The sequence below is a fragment of the Pithys albifrons genome, chromosome 18 (genome assembly GCF_047495875.1).
Source record: "Pithys albifrons albifrons isolate INPA30051 chromosome 18, PitAlb_v1, whole genome shotgun sequence".
In the NCBI taxonomy this organism is placed as follows: domain Eukaryota; kingdom Metazoa; phylum Chordata; class Aves; order Passeriformes; family Thamnophilidae; genus Pithys; species Pithys albifrons.
The window spans coordinates 3,524,867-3,539,196 of NC_092475.1; positions in this window are offsets into that span (position 1 = coordinate 3,524,867).

The following is a 14,330-nucleotide window of genomic DNA, read 5'->3' on the forward strand; positions in this document are numbered from 1 at the left end:
GTAATTCAGCTCTGCTTATGGACAGGACACAACCCTGTTTTGTCTTCACCCCAGTGCTGGTGTGCCTAGCTCACACCATTAGTCTAATTGACTTTAATTGGCTATATAAAAAAAAAGGATTTGGCATTTAATTTCTGTGCCATACCCATTTGGAAGGAGTCAGAGCCCGGGTAGCTTGGCATGGCTGTCCTGGCTCACTGAGAGGAGGGTCTGACTGACACGAGCTCAGTGTGCATGTTCCCCAGGCAACCCATGCTGGATCCAGGATATGCCAACCAACAGGTTGTTAAATAACCAGTAAAAGTCCTTCGGCCTTTTTCAGCTGCATGGGCTACAGGGCTGCTGTGCCCAAGCCAGCACTGGCAGTGGAATAAGGCCCAACAAAGTGGTTCAACACACAGCCCCATCCCCTCTGCCATTTTCCCTCTGTCACATCCTCCTGTTCTCCCAAGCAATCATGCATTTAACACAACCACTGAGACAACTGATGCAGCCCTTAAACCATCAAAACACCCAGGATTTGTCCCAAAGCCTATTAAATGTCCTTTGCTTGGATAGAAGCTGTCCTACAACTGTAGATAGGAAAGTCAAAGTTACCTTTGGCAGCATGTGCTTGAAAAAGATATTATTGCTGCCTTCAAGCAGCAGTAAAGATGCATTGTCTGCTGGGGGGAAAAAATCAGTGCCTTTCCAGTAAATATGTGCATTCTGCAAGTTAATCAGAGATAGTTTTTAATTATTGTCTTCCTCTTGGTTTCTAGAATCTCTCCTTTTCTTAGATGTTTAACAGCTTAACCATGATACTTACATAAATACACCCAAACATGTGCTAGTAGAGATTCCTTTTTCTCAGTCAAGATGGATGTGCAGTCACCCAACCATACGCTGTGTAAGACCACTGAGCTGCACCTATGAAAAAATCCATCTGCCACCTGGCATCTCCCACCATCAACCCTGCAATAGTTACTGCCTTGTTAGAACCAGATTTCAAGAGAAACAGGAATAAATGATTAAAACCCATCTATTTGTGGGTGGCTCTTCAGAAAGGTCAGTGGTCAGGCAGGAAGGGCTCAGAAATGGATTCAGATTAAATGGAGAAAAAAATACAAGAAGAACAGGCTGGAGATCTGTTGAGGTAGTCAATCTGTTGAGATACACACATGCTTAAACTGAAATTATCTAATTAACTAAAATAGTTGCTGTAAGTGTATTTTTATGCTGTGACTTTGTTTCATCTCAGTTAGAGACTTCAGATCTCCTAGATGGTTGAAGAATATGGCACCTCCTTAAAAAGTATCAACCCAGAAAAGCAAAACTAAATAAATATGTGGAATTTGGAGTGTCATTCCCTCTGTCCTGTCTAAGATGAGGTGGCAGCTCCTCAGGGCACCAAGTGATGCCTGTGTGCTTGTTTTTCCCATCTGTAAAATGCCTCCCACGTGTTGGACCTTCTAGTTTAGTGAGAACATCCTGATCCCCATCCTTGCTGCCACTCTGTGATTTCTCACAACTCAGACTGAGCCTTAAAACCCAATATTATCCTAAATTGCAAGAGCCAAACCCAGCACTGATGTGGTGGATCTGAACAGGACTGCAGCCAGGTGAATTTTGATCCTTTCTTCTCAAACTCTACACCAAGAATGATGATTTTCATCCACTTTGGTGACAATTCAGCTGCACTCAGGCTGGTCCAGAGCTCGTTAAAGCTGGCAGGAGTTTTTCCACTGCTCCAAGAGGTGCTGGAGCCATCCTGCTGCCCTGTGTGTTGTGAGCAGGTGCCAGTGATGCTGAAGCACGACCGTGGTACATCACTGCATCCAGACTTTGCAGAACAAAAGCTTGAGGGCTTTTTTTTTTGCTCTGGCTGGCTGATACTTTTTATGGAATCACCCAAGGGCCAGGTTGTAGTTCTGTAATTGTACAGGGCTGTCATCCTCATAAATATTAAACACTGCTTCCAAGTGAAACTGCAGCTCCTTTTATTGCACAAAGCGATGGATATCCCAGCTGAAACCATTCTGCTTCCTTGCTGGTGCCTGCTGAAAAGTGACTGTGGTTCAAAATATTTATCAATGCTTTGTTGTATTGGGAGAATGCTCAGTGACAGATGGACACTCTCTTTAAAACCTCAACGTATGCAAATCTCCATACAAAAGAGCCCAGGATGTTTTTAATATCGCACACTTTGCCTCAGGACATGTTTTTAAATCCCCACTTACCAAGGGGCCTGGCTTTTTATCAGTCAAACGCCTTAAGCACTATGTCAATGTGGACATCTGGCCGCGCGTTTCAAAAATTTTTTATTTGCTAAAATATTTAGTGATGTGACAGGGGTTTTAACTGGGGACATCGGGTCTAGTGGCATATGTCTCAACCCAACTGCTCAGAGAGGAAAAATTAACAAGCTAGTTGTTTGGGGCAGTTTAGCATTTGGTGTGTAGTAAGCCAAAAAACTGGAAGGTCAAAGACCAGCACCAGCCATTATTCCTGCCTAGTTTAGAGGTGTAAGGAATTGGGGTTAGATACACTAAAATAGTTCATTGGGCTTATTCTGATGCCTCTTCATCACTTGGGCATGCAAGAGAAATTCTCCTAAGGATGTGTGTGGGCTTTAGGAGCTTCTTCCTCCTTTTCAGGTAGAGGTTGACCAAGGATATTGGTTTGAATTGTTCCCATGTGGGAGCCTAAGCATCAGTGACAAAGGGTTTGGAACTGGTGGGAATGGCTGGAAGATGATTACCAAGGAGTGAATGAATGAAAAATAAGACAGACAGGTGTCATGAGTCTTTGAGGTTCCTTTCAAACCTTTTACATTTAACACTAAGCTACTCAGCAGTGACAGTTCCCACCCAACACCATCTGGAGAGAGTCTCCAAATTTCTCGCAGGTTTTGGTGCTCCATCAGCACCCAGAACATGAAAAGCAATCATAATACCAGCAGTACCAACCATCAACCTTACTTTCATCCCAGGTATTCCTGGCAAGTACTTCTGGAGGGACATTGTCAAGCTGGGAATGGAACAGAAGGTGTTGAACAAAATGGTCAGCAATTCCAGAGCTGTTCCCTGGAACTCCTCTGGAGCAGGGAGTGCTAGTGCAACATCCCTGCCTGGTGCCAGAAGCCCTTTTGCTTCCAGAACAGCCATCTTTTAGCTTTAAAAATTAGCTATGCAAAAGTGGCTCCCAGAATGTGGCATGGTAGGTTTTTTAAAAGCAGGAGCCTTGGCTAATTGTTACTCTCCCGCTCGAGCTGTTCTGCTCTCAATTAACACCCCTATTATTAGAAAGTTACCACATGTGAATTGAAACATGAGGCATGTTTGCCTTCTGCATGGGCAACCAGGCAGCCTGAATTGCTTTGAGGCAACCAGGCCTCTTCACCTTGGTGCTGATGCTAAATCCAAGGATAGTCACTTAATGCTGCCATTAACCATTTTGTTGCTGTCACTTCAGGAAGGGTTGGTGTGACATTTCTGCTTGTGAAGGAGGAAATCACTGTCGGTCACATCAGTGCTGTCATGTGTCATGGTGGGGATTGAGAAATCACTTCATTGGAGGGCAAAAGTTTCCTTTAACTTCATTGAAGGAGAAAAATCAACCAGCAGAACCAGCCCAGTGTCTGATCCTTTGTCTTGTGTGTCTGTGATATCTGTGTTTTATGTCACTGCAATATTCATGGTTACAGTTGAGTAACTAAAACCCACTGGGGTTTAATGGTGTTGGTGCAGCTGCAGGTATGGCACTGTCTGCAGAGTTTCAGGTCAGTATGTTCAAATAAATGAGGCCACTTTCTCTTGAAAACAAAATCTGGCTTTTGTGCTGGCTGGTAAGTGTTGCATCACTTCATTTTCTCAGGGAAAATGAATGAGAAAATAGATTTGGCAGAAGGGCTGCAGATTACAGTGCAGTGTGATGATGTAAGGCTAATGAGCAGTGAAATCCGTGAATTTCAGCTCATTTATGCAGAAAAGGCCAAACTGTGCTGAAGCCAAGCTCAATCCACATTGGTGTCCTGCCTCCAGCAGTGACCAGAACTTTGCCAAAGGTGCCACAACTCCCAAAATGCTGTGATAAAGTCAGGTCATGGGAAGCTGCTGTGAAATCTGAACAGAGCACCGCCAGAAATAGGTTTGCATCCTGAAGTACAAGGTTGTTCTCTCTTCCAAAGTGCTGTTTATTGTGGTCATTGAGGGGAAAAAGCTGATTTAAATGGAGGTTATTAAAACTGCTTTTACCTGGGGAGGTGCACAGATGTTACAGTAAAGCCTAAAAGGTCTGGCAGGAGATATCTCGAGCCTTCTCTGACATTTGCTGTGACTGTAGGAGAGGGAGGGTTTCTGCAGGGATGAACCAGAGGATTGCAACTGTCTGGAGATCTGGTCCTGCTCCATGTGGTCCCTGGGGTGCTCCAGTCACTTCCTGGCTTCCCTGACTACCACTGAGGACTTCCCAGTTCTGCATCTGCTCTTCTCTCGGATGGAGAGATTTCTATTTTACTGCTTTTCTCTTCTGGAAAGAGACAAAATGTCATGGCAAGATCCAAGGCATATCAAAAGAGTGGGACACTGTGGTAGGCACCAAGTGTTGTGCTAGATTTGCTACTTGTTTTCCAAATGAGAAGGTGATACAGTTCTCCTAGAGGGAAAGCTTTTCAGCAAACGCCTAAATTACCTTATTTTTTAATAAAAAGTTCTTTTTTCTCCAGCATACACCACTTTCTTTGTGTCATGTGCTTGTCTTTGCTACATTCCTCCTGAGAGCAGTTGGTCATTCTAGTTCTATGAAGTATTAATACCCCACCAGTGATATTTATGTACCCAGATCTCTTTTTTTTTACCTTTAGATGTTCAACAGCATGAATATTCTTATTTTTTATTTAAAACTAATTTGGAGTTCTCACTCTCTAAGGGGTTTCTAATCACCAAAAAGTGCCCAAGGCTAAAACTGATTGACAGGAAAACGTTGTGGCTTCTGAAAAGTAAATTGGCTATTGACAGAGCAGTATACAAAGGAAAATGCTAAATGCTTATTATTTATGAGCTATTAGGGAAAATGTTATTAGCATCTGTTTCCCACATGGGCAAAAACACCTGTCAGACATCAGGAAACTATAAAACGATGCACAGTTAATAGTTACTTTGTTTAAAAGTCATTAAAATTGAATGTCAGCTAAAACTTAGGAAAACATTATTCTTCAAAAGACTTTTAATCTTGCTGTTCAAAAACAAAACAATAAAAAAAAAAAAGACCTTGCCACATTTTAATTTCTGGGAGCAAAAAGGAAGAAAGCATTTGATTTGAAAGTGATGAGGAGACTTGTGGTACACAACAAACAAGGCATTAAAACAAAAAAGAAGGGGAAAAAAGGCCCAGGTTGGGTCCCTCCTGGAGCTGTGAGGCAGAGGGAGAGCAGAGCAAGGTCAGGCATTTGTAGGAGGTTTCAGAGCATTATGGGGCTGTTTGGATTTCACTTAAACCTGTAAATAGGAGAGGTCTGCCTTGCTTGGAGTCAGAGAATCACAGAACTAGACCAGATGCTAGAGGAATTTCACAGTGACAGAGAAGAGGTTTAGATTTGCTATTAGGATGAAATTCTTCCCTGTGAGGGTGGAAAGCCCTGGCACAGGTTGCCCAGAGAAGCTGTGGCTGCCCCATCCCTGGAAATGGACCGGGCTTGGAGCAACCTGGGACAGTGGGAGTTGTCCCTGCCCAAGGCAGGGGTGGAACTGGGTGAGCTTTAAGGTCCCTTCCAACCCAAACCATCCTGTGATTTCTGTGATCATCAGCCCCAGTTCACAATTGCCATGAGTCAGGGCCAAACTCTGCTCTGCACAGGGTGGGTCACATCCAGGTTGGACTTTCTTGCTGTGTCTGCAAATGAAAAGGAAAACTGTGGCCAAGATGTCTCATGGAGACAAGCCAGACCCCTTTCCCCTGTCTGAATTCCATCTGAACTGGAATTTGACTGGATTTTGATGAACTTTCCAAGGACAGAGTTGCAAAGAGCTGAAGTATGTTTATATAAAGAGACATTTTCCTTCTAAAAATTAATATATGACTTTTAAGGAGCTGTATTCAGGAGAAAAACCTGTTCTTCGTGTTTCACACAGAGCTGAGCACACCACCAGCATTTCAGCAGCAATCCTGGTAAAACCAAAGGCTTTTTTTAACACAGACTGTGATGTGTGTGACCAGCTTGGTCAGAACTTTAGCACAGGTTGTGAAACCAAACCCAGGGAGTCTTGAATGGATGTAGGGCCTGAAGGTGAAAATATGCCTGAAATGGGCTGTTCTTAGAGTCTGAGCAGGAGTAACAGCAAAAGGTACCCACAGAAGCCTTAGTGGTGAATAAAAACTTTGTCCATCTTCCCAAAATTGCACAGATTCCCTGCTGTTGCAAAGGAAGTACATAATTTCTGTCAGTACAATTTACATTCCCATCCAGACAGGACTTCCATATCTGGAATTTTACTTTGGTAAATAGCAGAAAAGTATAGATGATGTTTGTAACAACTTCTCACCCCAAATTCATCCTTGTTTTTCCTCACAGTGAATGGAATTTTACTAATCCAGGACACAAGGACAAATCCAGTATGACACCAGTAAAAGTGCCAAAGAAATACAATATAAAATATTGCTTGTCCATTTAAATTATTTAATGTTATTAACATTAATTACCATACTTGGATACCCTGAGTGATTCACATGTTTTCCCTCCCCCAACTTCTCCTCCAAAGCTGAACTCTGAATTTCGACATCCACTTGTTTTCTCCATGGATTTCCTTAGAGCAGCAGAAGGGATTTGGCAGATGGCATCTCACCATCCCAGTCCTCTCTGATCCAAACTGTATTTCCTCTGCATCTCCTTCTTTTGCTCCACAGCCACCAAGGCTCAGTTTGGTGCCTCTGTGTGTGTCCCAGTTCCCAACCATCACATTCATGGAAGGGCTGGAAGGGTTTGGTCCATGCCAAGACTCAGGGTGGGCTCAATTAGTGCTGTTGGGTCTCAGGGACCCACAGATCTCTCTGCATCCTTTCTGATGAGGCTAAAGAGATGCTGGAGGAGTTCAGTGCTCTAGTGCAAGAAAAGGGTCATATTTTAGTATGAGTAGCAGTATAAATTATCTTCACCTGGTGACACCATTGGCTTTTATGACTCAGTTTTATCACAATTTCTTCTGCAGCCCATAAATTGAGACAACGTTTGGTCTGCTCATGGGAAATAGTGTTGTCACCATGTGATGGACTGAGGGGTCAGTCTGTGCTCCTGGTGGGTTTGGCCACCCTTGAGACATGCTGGGAATGTACCAGCAAGGTAAAGGACACCTCACTCAAGACTTTCTGGAAATGGCCAGGTGGGGAGGCAGAAATGCTCTCAGTGCACTATTAAATTAATATCTGGCATAGGTAAAAGTCATTATTACTCTGTTGACATTTCAGCAGCACAGGACAAAGCAGGGACTTCCCAACCAGCATCATTAGCCAGGAGAGGCAGATGAGCTCCCCAAAAGCTGCGTTGGCCCCAGGTGCTTTCATGAAAATGTGGGGCTGCCTCTTGCCCTTCCCACCTTCTCTCTGAGCACTCCCAGCAGCAGCACCTCCACCTTGCCCAGTCCCCCAGGAAAGAGCCCTCCTGGGTGGGGACTTCAATATCGGGCTGGAGCTGCCTTTGATGTGCCATTTTCTCTTTGAAATGCAATGTCTCACTCATCTAATCCTCATCACATTTGGGAAGCTTCTCTTCAGTCTTTCAAATCAGGATGTCAGGGGAGAAGAGTTTATTTTTGAAAGCAGCCAGTTTGAAGTTTTATGTTTTTAAAACATAAATGCTCTTTTGATCAAAATGCAAAGTAACCCTTTTGGTGGGTGATTCTGGTTGAGTTGAGGTTTTAATTTTTTGTGAGGTTTGGAGGTTTTTTTTGCTTGGGAATGAATAGTTCTCAGGCACCTTGCATTTGTTTTTCCTAAACTTTCCCCTGATGCTCATTGTATAGTCCATATATTTCAAATCTCCCAGTTTCCTTTCCCAGCATATGCATGGGATCATTCCAGACAGCTGTGCTTAGAGCCAGCAGAAACCAACACTGTGCCCAGTCCAGTCCCAGGGAGGAAATCCTAACCAGTGGAATATGCAAAACCCATAATCTCACACAATTTTTTCCATTTAATTCATGGAAATGATGCTCTCCAACTCCTGTGCATGTCTCAGGAGTGACAGGGACTTTCTTCCTGAGGGTGGGAGCTGTACTCGAGCTGCTCCAGGATTCCCCATACCTGCCTTTTCCCTTAGTCAAACACAAATGCAGCTGCTGGGCCAAACACAGTGCAGAGCAGCTTCCAGCCACAGCCTGGGTGACAGGACAGGGTTTTCTTGGCCCCAGCTTTCCACGTGGATCCTACAAACACAGCATCTGCTCCTCACCCATCCTCGATCCAGGACCCACACTCCAGGCAGGCCAGTGCCAGGGATTTAACTTTGAAACGACTTGCACTCAGCCTGGTTTTCCCCACACTAACCTTTCCTCCTCCCCATCTTGAAAGTTAGAAACATCTTTTGTATTCCAGAGGCCAAAGGGCCAAACTTGCCTTTAATTAAAATGCATATTCTTTAATTAAAAGCCCCATAACACATGAAGGGCATTCATTGAAATACGATGTGTGACATAGTCATTACCCTGCTGTTAATTACTAATTAATGAAGCTATTTCAATTAATAGCTTCCCCACTGTCACTCTGGCTTTGACAGGGCTCCGTGCTGAGAAGCCGTAGTGGAATCACAGGCGATCGTAACTCCTGGAACGGCACCAAAAGGCATCAGCTGAATATTCATGTCGGACGACGTTAACACTTTTCAATTAAACATAATAAAGTAAAAGCTCCGTCAAAAGTGTATATCAAACATGCATCAGCCTTTCCCTCTCCCCCTCTTCTCTTCCAGCTTGTCAAAAATAACTAGAGAGAAGTAGGAGGGGGAAAAAATGGGTTTTTTTCCTTCCTTTTGACACTTCAGGCTGGAGCATCGTTTATCAAGCAAGTGTTGCTGCTGGGCTTGGGGACGATTTATGATGAGCCCAGGAGAGCACTTGTGCTCCCAGGCATCCCTTTTCTCTCCTAGGGCTGAGCACTGCATTGCTCTCCTGTTCCTCTGCCTTTCCTACACTGAACCTGCAGTGGGGAGTGAGGAGGGAGCCCCAGGTGCCTCCCCAGCCCTGTACCGATAAGTGGGAGCTGAGGGGCAGCGTGTTCCACTCCCGTGGTGAGAGGAATCATTTCCCAAGTGCGGTTTTAATTACAGAGCTGTGTCTCCACGGAGGCTGCTGGTGAGGGCTGTGTAAGGAGCAGTGTGAAAAAAGCTATTTTGCAGTTGAGAAGTTTTATCAGACCCCAAAACTGCCGAGCTGTGCTCTGCTCTCTCGGGCGCCATCTGGTTGGCGTTTTCTATTCAAAACACTTGGAAAAGGAATCCAAGAGAAATTCCCCTGGAGTATATCCGTGTTGAACCCCAAATGTTTTGTTGTAAGAGCTGTTTTTTTCAGGCAGAACTTGGGGAGAGGGAAGAATCTTTTCTAGAGAAAACATTATTTATGGAAAGCAAGAAATTGGGAGAAAAGATACTGTCCAGAAAAGATACTGTCCAACTCTCCCTGACGTTTAGATAGTCAGAGATACAGAGAAGTCTTGTGTTATTTGTTGCAAAAATAATAAAAAAAAAAAGATGGTGGCTTGGGGTAGGATAGTTCTGTCATGGGGACAGAGAATGGAGATTTCTGTGATTCCTGTAGGAAAAAGGAAGAAAACAAGAGGGACCACAAGATGTTTCCACCCACATCTCAACTTGAAGTTTCTGACTGAAGCCAAGTAAGATAATGCTCATTGCATTGCACTGTTGAGGCATGAGCTAACATTCATCATGTGATGGGACTAAAATAAATCATGTGGTTTGTGCTCGTTCTTTGTGTCAGTTCACGTTGCTGCATTTCAGTGTCCCAAACAGAGCAGTGGCACGTGAGGCAAAGTCCTTACTGCCCAGTGCTGAGCATCAGCTGGAAAAATTATTCCTCCAAATTTCTGGTGGCTCTAAGAAAATGCAAATCCATTTGTTATGTTTGTGGTTTGTTTCAAATTCTTGCTCTACACACTCTGGATTATCTACCAGGGATGGTAAACATCATCCCTGGGAGGCAGATGAAAGGGAGATAAGGAGGGGTAAGACTTACCATGGGGACTTTCTCACACCAACCATCTTCCCACCCACTCCACAATCCCAGCCACCTGGCCAGCTCTTTGCTTCTTCAGGAGTTAAAATACCCCATTCCCATCTCCTGCTCTGAATGCTGGTATCCATCTCAGGCAAGTGGAGCTCCATCCTTCCTTCTATGCTGACCCTTCAGCTGTTGTCAGCTCCTCCCACCCTCCCCATATCAAGTTAGGCAATGGCCTTCCCCAGGATTGCAGACATGCAGGTGATTTCCTTTGACACTTCATGGTTTTCTGCTCTGGTCCTAGACTGAGACTGGAAGCAAAAATCAAACCACCTCTTGAAACCAAGAATTTCAGACTCAGAAAAAAATGTGGCTACAACACCCAGTGCCTTCCTTGATTTGGAGGGCAGTATGAAAACGAAGACCCTTTACTTCACTGCTTTCTTTTACTCTCCCTGATAACATTTCCTTTTTTTTTGTTCCTTCCTTGTTTTCTTTAGACCATCACCAGCCCAAGCCCTGCTAAATCTGAATGCAAGGACGGCCCAGCTGATCTGTCTGAGCACCACTGAGGACTCACCATTGTTTGTCCAGCTGGTTGACTCCCAAAGGCTGGTCTCCAAGGTCTCAATTAGGGCCCAGGGCTGACTCGCCTCCACCTCTCCTGGGAAGAGGTTTTGCCTCTTCTGCTCAATTATACACAGTGTCTCCTCCATGTGCAAGAGAGATCAGGAAGGTGGGAGCTTTAGCTCTGCCTCAGTTGTTACCTCTGAAGCATAATTCAGAAATATGCATTGCTATAAAGGCTTCACTCTTATAATGTAATAGGCCCTTGATCTGCTGCATTTGTGCAGGGCATGGAGGCCAAATTAATTAATTGGACAGGCCCCCATTTTGTTAGGATGCTGTTCCCCTCTCTCAGAGAGTGTTGCTGGTGGCAAGTGATGCACAGAGATCTGTCCCTGATTCCCTGGTGCTGGAGTGACTTCTGTATCTGCCTGTCATGTATCTGGTTTTATTCCTTATTATTAGCAGAGTAAAGAAAAGGCAGAATTCACACAGACAACCCTATATGGGGAAATGCTGGTGATACAAAAGATACTGAAGCTCAGACACCAGTGCTGAGAACTTCTTGCCTGCAAAAGAAAAGAATGTTTCAGGGTATGTTGAGAGAAGTGTTGGCTGAGATGGGAGCTGCCCTTCCCTGGAAATATTAATCCACCAAACACGGATGAATCTCCTGGAATAATCCTCTCTAATGCACTTTCAGAAAATCAATTCAGTGCTTTATTCTTTAATCCAGAAATCTCCAAGGAGGAGGAGGAGGAGGAGGAGGGAGAGGATGAACAGACACCATCAGAAGAGGATAAAAAATTGGCACTGTGTTTAAGGAAAAGAAAGATCTGTGTCTTCGCTGAGAAATTCTGACAGCCCTGTGGTAAAGGTTCACCTGCAAACACCAAAGCCCTGAGCAATGCCCAAATATGTCATTTCTTACTCATGCTCTCAGTTTTGGCTCTGCAAAACCCACAGTAATACTCCAAATTGCATTACCTGGTGTTACAATCACAAACCAGATTTTCATGAGTCTGCTCTACATGTGCTTGAACTGCAACACACAGATACCCACACAGGCAGGTCTCAGCCAGAACCACCTCAGCACATTTGACATATAATTGCCTGTGTAACAGCAGTGAATGATTCAATTTCCCTCCTGAACAGCCTTAGCCATGACATTTAAACCTAATACATCTTAATGGTGCTCTTTGAGGGGTGTTTTCTCCCCTAAACCCATTAAAATACTGAAGGTTCCAGGGATACTTATCTTTTACCTCTCCCAAACAGTTTCTATTTTTCAACCTCAAGTTAATATGAAAGATTTCCAAAACCTGCCAGGAAGAGTTTGCCCATCTCAAGGCTCTGTATCTGTTTCTGGATTTCAGTAATTTTTATCCTAATTTGAATGAAAATGACACAGTGTATTTGTGCAAATACTGAAATCATCTGAGGGATCTGAGAGTGATCACTTGGCATCCAGCAGGGCTCAAAGGACAAAGAGTTGCATCCAGAGTTGGGGACACAGACTAAAGCTTTTCACTTAGCTCACCACAGGGCCATAAGCCAGGAGAAAAACCACATGATTTGGAGGTGAATCAAAATTTCCCCAAGGTTTTAATCCCTCAATATGTATCATTTATGTAAGAAACCAGCTAAATTTTCATTTTGTACTCCCAGCTGACTCCAGGCACAAAATGCCCAGAGAACAGATACCACTGAAAGGGTTTATCATGGTCTCTGGATTCAGACTTCATGTCCAGGTGCAGAACAGCCCATCTCCTGCTGGCACTGGCTCTCCTGCAAGGACAGCCCAGGGCTGTGCAAACATTTCTCAGGTCACCACTTTGTTGCAGTGAGTGTCCTACTTAGAGGTTTCTGTAAAATGAGATTGCAAGGATGGGGGTTTACTCTGAGCTCTCGCTGGTCCAGGTGGCTCCTGCAGTGAGAACTGCAACCTCCAGCCCTTTGCAAAGCCCAGTTGTCCCCAGATGGGCTGAAATAAAATGAAATAAGAGATCACAATAAATAACTCATCTGAAGAATCCTCTCTGATATCTGCTTATGCTTTTGCTGGTAATACTTCTCGTTCAGGGGGTTTATTTTGCTAATTAACCAGTGTCTGTGGTGTAGAATAAGAGACATCCCATGAGCATGGGGACATGTGGGGACCTTCTGTGCTCCCCGAAACCTGTTAAATGAGCCTGTGGAGACAGAGGCTGGGACAGGGAGGAAGCAGAGAATGGAGGAGCTGTAGGGAGAACGCTGGAGAAGGCAGGGCAGCTCTGTGGGCACTAAGGAGGAGGTTGGTGACAGCAGTAAAACCACACAAAGGTGACTAACCAGGAAATTTGTGACACCAGCTTTGTGGACACGAGCCAATCCTTGTCTCATTTGGGGCAAAATTAGAGCAAAACACAGAAAGGCTCTTGTGACCAGCCTGGGTTCACACCAGCTCTGGGCAGATGAAGGGCTGATGGGACTCATGAAAGCATCCACCTCACCTGTAACTCACACAGGTACACAGGAGAGGTGGCAAATGAGTGGGTTTGTCTGAAACGTGGTAGGAGAGGGGGGAAAAAACTGACATGAAAGGAATTTAACAGCTGCAACGAGCCTCAATTGTTGCACAGGAAAATCCCCTGTCACCCACAAACAGTTTGCCTTTAATGAGAATGCAGGACATGCACGAGTAGGTTGCTAATTCTTCGTGTAAAATCCTCCTGGTAATTGCTACACATGTACCTTTCCATTGTCTTCCATGGAAGTGGGATTGTAATTTTTTTTTTCATTTGGAGCTGAAATTAAAAATTCATTATTAAAGAATAATGAATGTCAAAGTTGCAGGAGATCATGCCCAGCACTGTGCTTGGAGGAACAGGAGTAAACTGGGAGTTGTACAGAGCAGGAGAAAGCAATTTAGGAAGGGATTCAAGGGATCAGCCAATGCTTTTCTGGCAGCTACTGCCTCAGTCAAATCATTAATTTTTGTTAATCCTTTGCAAAAATCTGGTGATTTGGCTACAAAATTTTATAGTATCTCAGTCCTGCTTTAAGAGGCCAAATCCAATTACTGGATAATGGGACTTTGGCCTCCCAGGAGCACAGACACTTTGGAAGATGTGGGTTTATATGGGGGTCTCATTATTGGATTAAAACTCACCCCACCCTTAATTCTGCACTGGGAACTGTGTAAGCAGGAGCTCCAACAGTGTGGAAACCAAATGGAGCATAAACCCCCTGTCATCCTCCCTGCAGCTGCTGGTCATACTGTGCTTTTGGGTTACTCCCTTGGTTCTGCCCATGGAGCTTGGCTGTCCTGGCTCACACCAGGTCCCCAGGGCTGTTGGATGGGGCAGGCTGACCCCAGGTGAATCCTGCACAGCCCCAGAGATCTCCCTGCTCAGAGACACCCCCAAAAACTGCACTGCAGGAGGATCAGTATTTTGGAGGTGTTTTGGTAGAGGGGGAAATCATTAAATGCAAGTTATTGTGGAAATCAAGACTGTTTTTCCTGTGTTTTTCAGACTACCTGCACTGAGGACAGTTGCAAACAAAACCAGAAAATTATTT